This window comes from Lolium perenne, chromosome 3 (assembly GCF_019359855.2).
Source record: "Lolium perenne isolate Kyuss_39 chromosome 3, Kyuss_2.0, whole genome shotgun sequence".
In the NCBI taxonomy this organism is placed as follows: Eukaryota; Viridiplantae; Streptophyta; class Magnoliopsida; order Poales; family Poaceae; genus Lolium; species Lolium perenne.
In genome coordinates, this window is record NC_067246.2 from 204381334 (window position 1) to 204389488 (window position 8155).

Genomic DNA, 8155 nt, shown 5'->3' on the forward strand with positions numbered 1-8155 from the left:
CTGACGACGAGATCGAACCGGATCCCGAAGCCGATGAATATGTTGTTTTTCTTGCTCACTTTGAGCGTGGCTTCGGCCTTCCTGCCTCCCCTTTTTTCCGGGAGTTTCTAGATTTTTACGAACTCCAACCTCACCACCTTCCTGGCAACGCCATCTTCTATCTTTCTTGCTACGCCACCTTCATGGAGGCCTATATCGGCATTCGTCCCACTCGTGAGACGTTTGCCCGCTTCTTCAACTTGCGGATTAACTCCGTCCAGGGCAAGGAAATTCCTGAGCCTAAGCCGCCCGTGGAGTGCGGATCTTGTATCGTTGGTTCCCGCCAAGGGAGCCCTTTTCTTAAGTTTTCCGGCCTAGAGTCCTGCCGCGCTTGGCAAGGAACTTTCTTCTATGTGAAGAACAGCGACCGCGCCAATCTTATCAATCTTCCTCCATACCAAGAGGGGCCCCCTAGCATAACCAACTGGAGCTACAATCCGAAGACGGATCACGCCGAAACCAACCGGGTAGTACGCTTCTTGGCCTCTTTGAAGAAGGAGACCAACATCTGTTCTGACGATATCATCCGGACTTTCATATCGCGCCGGGTGCTTCCTCTGAAGCGCCGCGCACATAGGATGAGCGAGATGTATGGCCCTGGCGATCCTACCAAGATCACAGGCCGTCCTCTCAGCAAGAAGGACGTTGTTCGCAAGGCTAAGCAGATTTGCCAAACTGCTATGCCATTTTCCTGGGAATGGGGCCTCCTTCCCCTCAGCTCTTCTAACCCTCCAACTCAAGAAGTAAGAGATTGCGCAATTTGGGGTTGTTTCTGCCGGTAACTTTTTGCTTTTATTAACTTTCCTTTTTATCTTGTTTCAGGCCAAGGACCGCTTCCCTCTCATCCAGGCAGAGCGGTGAGGAACTTTCCGGAAGCGCGCCCTTGACTCCTTCGACCCGGATCCCTACATCTTTTGGAAGGATCTGAAGATGGGCAAGACTACGGCTGCGCGCCTTGGCCGGGACCCGCCGGAGCCAACCGGAACCTCCGACGACCTGACCGTGCTCGAGGTACTTTCTTTTCCGGTTCCTTGTATTTTGCCGCTATTGCTTTCTTGCGAATTGCTTCTTAGCCATATCCAACTCACAGATCCACGAGCGCGTGCCGCCCCTGCGCGCCGAGGCCGGCTCTGAGTTTGTGGACAAACTCATGGCCCAGGGCCAAAAGAATAAGCAGCCGGCATCTACTGCCGGCTCCAGCCATGCTCCTCCCTCCAAGCGCTTCCGGACGGAGCCCGTGGGGGAGAAGGAAGTGGGCGTGCGCCGCTACGGACGCAAGGCGATGCCAACTGCTTCCGGGTAATTTTTATTTTCCGGCTTGCCTCTTTTTTGCCAAGTTCTTTTTCCGGTTGCTTTTTCTCAACCATTTGTCTTTTCTTTTTCTCAGCCCCGCTCTCAAGCTTGGCCCAAGGCCATCGGGCTCTGAGGGATCCGCAAGGACCTCAACCCCTCCTCCTCGCTCAAGCCCGGCACCATCTGGTGCCGGCAACACCTCTGCCTCCCTTTCGGGGGGCACAACAAATTCGGGGCGTGCGGCCCCTTCATCGTCAGATCACCGCACGGAGGAGGATCTTTCCTTCCTCCCAGAACACCAGGACACCGGCGCCAGCAACATCGGCGCCGGAGAAGAAGAAGCTGCCGGGCGGGCAGAGCCTCCTGCTCCTCCCGTCCCTGAAAAGACAACTTCCGCGCCGGAATCTTCCGTGCCGGAAGGTTCCAAAACGGGTGACGCTCCTAGCGCTCCCCCTTCTCCACGAACCATCCTCATGCCTCCGCCAGACGCTCCTCGCGCCCAGCCCTCCAGGGCCGCTCCTAACGCGCCGCCGCCCAAGACCTCCGGGGCCGCTTCTACCGCGCCGCCGCCCAAGCCTTCCAAGCTCATTAAGGGGAAGGTAACGGCCTCCAGCGCCCCTTCCGGCGGCCAGCAGCCCTTGGTGCTGCACGTCTCCAAGGCCGCCAAAGGTGCCGCCATGAAGGCCACCGGCCTCCTTGGCCGCATCACAGAGTTCCAGCGCCAAGGCCGGGACCTGGGGCACCTTCTGCCCTATGCCCAAAAGTGGAACGCCACGGACATGACTCCGGCGACCCGCGGAATGGGCAAGGACAGGCTGCCGGCACCTGACCCTGTCGGGGACTGGTCTTCTGAGGAGCACTTTATGCGGCTTCGCAGCGCCGTAAAAGAGCTCGACAGCGCGTGGTACGATTCCACGAACAATCTGACGGTACGTTCTACTAACTTTTTTCAATCTTTACCGGTTTCTTCGTTTCCGGCTCTGTTTTATCTTTTCTTTAGTTTCATGCCGGTTTCTCTCTTGTCTATCTTCCCAGTCCCCGAGTTTTGTGGTGAGAGCGCAGCTCTTAGCGCAAAACTTAACTTAAAAACTTAGCGTGAAACCGGCACTGCCAGTCCCCGAGTTTCGGGTTAAACACCTTCTTCTTAGCACACAACTTACCTTAGAAACGTGCAAAACCGGCACTGCCAGTCCCCGAGTTTCGGGTTAAGAACTTTGTTCTTAGCGCAAAACTTATCTTAAAAACGCGCAAAACCGGCACTGCCAGTCCCCGAGTTTCGGTTTAAGAACTTTGTTCTTAGCGCAAAACTTAACTTATTTCTTCTTTTTCTTGAACAGCTCACGGCTGACGCTCGGAAGGCCCTCTTCGAGGAGCTTCTATGGGAGCATCGGGAGCTCGCTGAGGCACACGATAAGTGCCAAGGTAACTTTGTACGACCGGCATCTCTTTACCGGAAACCTTTTTCCTTTCTGACATTCGTAACTTCTGTTTAACAGTGATCCCGGAAGCTTCCATCGATGCTCTCAAGGAGCAGCTCGCCGCCGCCCAACGTACGATTCTCTCCTTTCTCCTTTGAACTTGGTTTCTTTTCCATTTTTACTAGCATAACCTTGTTAACATCTTCCTTTCCGGTTACAGGGGAGAAGGACCAGCTCATCCGGCAGCACCAGGAGGAGCTGAACGCCCACAAGACCAGCTACCAGGAGCTCAAGTCTCAGCTCATTCAGCTGGGGCTTGATCATGCCAAGGCCCTCAAGGCCGCTGAAGTGAACGCAGCGGCCAAGTTGGACGAGGCTCTGGAGGATGCCTGCAATGCCACTGTGGTATTGCGGGCTGAGCTGGAGGAGATGGCCAAGGCCCGGAAGGGTGCTGAGGAGAAGGCCGCGCGGCTGGAGGAGGAGCACAAGGAGTGCAACCAGTTGATCCTGCAAACCGACACCCTCGCCTACCGTGAGTTCTTTTCTTTTACACACCCTGACTACTGCATATGAGCCTTTTTTCCTCCGACCCCATCTTCTTTTCGTGGTCTTCCCTTCCGGTCTCTTTTCTTCCGGATTCTTTTCTTTCCGGTCTCTTTTTCTTCCGGACTCTTTTCCTTAACTTTTTTCTTTCTTCGCACAGGCCTCTTTCCGGACTCGCAGAAGTACGCTGTCAAGAAGGTCGACGCACGCCGCAAGGACCAAGGCCGAGCGGATCTTACCGTGCCATGGACGCCCAACGACCATCTGGTCGCGCTTAACGCGCGGGTGTCCCATATGCGCGCCATAGACCGCAATTTATCAGACATCCCTGATGTAGCTACCCAGCTCTTCAGGACTTTATGGCCTGGCGAGGAGGTGCCGGATACCTTCTCCCTCATCAGCGACCGTCTCAAGGGCGCCGGCAGGAGGATCCGCGAGTGGCAGTGCTCTGCTGCCCGCGCTGGAGCGGACTCCGCCCTCCGCGTCACCTGCTCCTGGTACCCGGAGCTCAACCTGGATGCGCTTACCGGCGTGCGCGAAGGCGCGGAAACCGATTTGGACCCGATCCTTACCGCTAAGCGGCAGGATCGCGCGTATCATATTGCGGAGTACGCCGACATGCGCACCTTCATCCCTCCCCCTCCTAACGTCAAGGACTATCTCGACGAGGAGGAGGATGAAGCCGAGGAAGAGCTCCTGGACGACGTTGATGCTGGCGACGCACCTCCGGAAGCTCCTGTTGCCTGATTACCTGCTTTAAGATTTACCTTGTCTTGCTGTTTGGCCATGCGTGCCTTAAAACAATGTTCCGTTAAATTCTACCCCGGTATGCCGGGGTTTATGGTGTAAAACTTTAAATTTGCTTTTGGTTGTGGCACAACAGTTTATGCCGGTAAGTTATACCGGTGTTAATTATCTTATGTTTGCCTTAGCATATTTGCTCTTGGTTTTGACTTTGTCCTGCACTGCAAAGATTCCAAATCGTTTCCGCATCCAATTTGATGCATACTTGGTTCTTTTGCCTTGTCTCTGCCTGCCTTCTCTGGGCGTTCTTTGGCATATGAGCACAAGGTTCTTTCACCAAACAAGCATCTTCTTGAACTTAGAAATAACTTTGAAATTTTGCAAAAAACCGGTTTAACCGGGGTTAGTTAAATTTTCCGGATTGTTCTTTCCTGCTCTCCCTTTTCGCAGTTCATGTGCTTATCCCCTACCGGTTTATCTTGCTTGCCATGAAGCCGGTTTGCGGACAGCAGCAGAGTCGAAGACTCCGGTAGGATTTAGCACACTACTAAACCGGAAAGAAAAAACATTCAATAAGCAACCGGTAAACTGAAAAAATAAATAAGTTACATGCAACATTATTGGGGTAGTCCCCGAGATTCATTCAAGGTTCCGGCATCTTTTATTCATAGCATATAAGGTTCAAAAAGGAACTTCTTACACCACCACTTCAAGAGTAGAAAGGACGCAACAGAGCTACGTTCCATGGGCGTTTGGTCTCCTCTCCGGACCTGTCCGCCTTTCCTTTCTTCCACTCCTGTGCATCGATCAAGTAGTATGCATCATTGTGAAGCACCTTGCTTATAATGAAGGGACCTTCCCATGGTGGCAAAAGCTTATGCCGGCCTTCAGTGCGCTGCACTAGGCGAAGCACGAGATCTCCTTCCCGGAAAACTCTCGGGTTAACCTTCCGGTTATGGTAGCGTCTGAGGTTTTGCTGGTAAATGGCTGTTCTTGCCAAAGCTAGCTCTCTTGCTTCTTCTAGCAAGTCCACATCATTTTCTCTGGCCTCTTTGACCTCTTGCTCAGTATAGAGCTGTACCCTTGGTGAATCATGAATGATGTCGGTTGGTATGACCGCTTCTGCTCCATAAACCATGAAGAAAGGGGTGTATCCGGTAGACCGGTTTGGAGTCGTTCTTATACTCCACAGAACTGATGGTAGCTCATCGAGCCAACATCCCGGTGACTTTTCCACTGCATCAATGAGCCTAGGTTTGATACCGGAAAGCACCAAAGCATTCATTCTTTCCACCTGGCCATTGCCTTGTGGGTGTGCCACTGAGCACAAATCCAACCGGATGTTGTTGTCCTCACAGAACCTTTTGAACTCACCTTGAGCAAAGTTGGTTCCATTATCCGTGATGATGCTGTGCGGGTATCCATACCGCAAAATGACATCTTTTAGGAATTTCACCGCTGTATGCCCATCACACTTTGCGATAGGTTTTACTTCTAGCCATTTGGTGAACTTATCCACCATGACCAAGATGTGAGGCATGCTGCTTCTTGCAGTTTTGAATGGGCCAACCATGTCAAGGCACCAAACGGCGAATGGCCATGTTAATGGTATTGTCTTTAAACCGGATGCTGGGGTATGATTTTGCTTGGCGTACCTCTGGCAGCCGTTGCATTTTCTTACCAAATCCTCAGCGTTTTCCAAAGCAGTGGGCCAATAGAACCCATGCCGGAATACTTTTGCCACTAGCGCCCTTGATGAAGCATGATGCCCACATTCCCCTTGGTGAATTTCCTCAAGCATTTCTTTCCCTTCCTCTGGTTCCACACATCTTTGAAGGACACCGGTAACGCTTCTCTTGTACACCTCACCGTTGATGAATGTGTAAGCTTTGGACCTTCTTTGTATCCTCCTTGACTCGTTTTCGTCAGCCGGCAAGGTGCCGTTGATCAGGAATTCCTTAATAGGTTTAACCCATGACGGTATCTCTCGAACCAGAAATACTGGTGCATCTATCTCCATGCTATCCACCAGCATCATTTCTTCCGGTATGGGTACAGCAGTCCCCGAGCTTACCGGAGCAGTCCCCGAGCTTGCCGGAGCAGTCCCCGAGCTTGCCGGAACAGTCCCCGGGTTACCTTCATCAATATCCATGGGTACGATATGTGATTCCGGTACGAAAATTGATTCCGATTCCGGGCTTGGTTTGATTGACGGTGCTCTTAAGTGAGCCAAAGCTATTCCGGGAGGAATTTCTTGCCTAGATAAGCCCAGCTTGGACAAAGCATCCGCGGCTTCATTTTCCGCGCGTGGCACATGGTGAAACTCACAGCCTTCGAAGAATCCGGCAATCTTCTGCACGTGAAACCGGTACGAGGCCATGTTGGCATCTTTTGCATCCCAATCTCCGGAACACTGCTGTACCACAAGATCTGAATCGCCATAGCAAATGATCCGGTGTGCACCGATTTCTTTTGCGACCCTAAGCCCATGTATCAAAGCTTCATATTCAGCGACATTGTTCGATGCCCTGAAATGTACTTGCAAAACATACCGGAGGTGGTCTCCTTTTGGTGAAGTAAGCACCACGCCGGCACCTAGACCCTCCTTGAGCTTGGATCCATCAAAGTGCATTTTCCAGTACTCTATCCTCTGATCCGGCGGTTTGTACTGCATCTCGGCCCAATCAACAAGGAAATCAGCCAAAGCCTGTGATTTTATGGCATCTCTTCTTTCATATACCGGCACGTACGGTGATATCTGGATTGCCCATTTTGCAATCCGGCCGCTGGCGTCTTTGTTGCACATGATGTCGGAAATTGGTGCTTCACTCACCACCTTCATGGGGTGCTCCTCAAAGTAGTGCTTGAGTTTTGTGGCGGCCATGTACACGCCATAAGTCATTTTTTGGAAATGAGGGTAGTTTTGTTTTGAGAGGGAGAGCACCTCGCTCAGGTAGTATACCGGCCTCTGGACGGTTTTTCCTTCCTCTTCTCTTTCAACCACAACCACTACACTCACAACCCGGTTTGTTGCCGCTATGTATAATAGCATAGGCTCTCTTTCCAAAGGTGAAGCCAGTATAGGTGTTGTGGCGAGCATTGTTTTTAGCTCCTTAAACGCTGCGTCTGCCTGAGGGGTCCAGACGAACGTGTCAGATTTTTTCATCAGAGCATAGAGTGGCAGAGCTTTTTCTCCCAACCTGCTCACGAACCGGCTTAGCGATGCCAAGCTTCCGGTAAACTTTTGCACATCTTTTAATTCTCGAGGGATAGCCATTCTTTCTATTGCCCGGATTTTTACCGGATTAACTTCTATGCCCCGGCTTGACACCAGGAAACCGAGCAGCTTGCCGGCAGGGACACCGAAGGTGCATTTTGCCGGATTGAGTTTCATCCGGAATCGTCTTAGGTTATCGAATGTTTGTCGGATGTCATCGATTAAGGTGTTCTTTACCTTAGTTTTTATCACAATGTCATCCACATAGACTTGCACATTCTTTCCAATTTGATCAAACAAGCATTTTTGCATACAGCGCTGGTACGTTGCACCAGCGTTGCGCAAACCAAAAGGCATAGTGACATAGCAATAAGCCCCGTGCGGGGTAATGAATGCAGTTTTTATCTGATCTTCCTTTTTCAAGGGAATCTGGTGGAAACCGGAATACGCATCCAGGAAGGACAACAACTCACACCCAGCAGTTGAATCAATCACTTGATCGATTCGTGGCAAAGGAAAAGGATCTCTTGGGCAAGCCTTGTTCAGGTTGGTGTAGTCGATGCACATGCGCCACACCTTCGGAGCTTTTGCCTCCAGGTTCTCATCTTTCTTCTTTTCAACCATTACCGGATTGGCCAGCCACTCTGTGTGCGTGACCTCCACAATGAATCCGGCAACAAGCAGTTTGGTTACCTCTTCTCCTATGATCTTTCTTCTATCTTCAGCGAACCGGCGCAAGGGCTGCCGCACCGGCTTGGCGTCTTTCCGGACGTTTAAGGAGTGCTCAGCCAGCTCCCTCGGAACACCTACCAAATCATCAGTTGACCAGGCAAAGATATTCCGATTCTCACGGAGGAAGCTGACGAGCGCGCTTTCCTATGCTTGGTCAAGTCCGGCACCG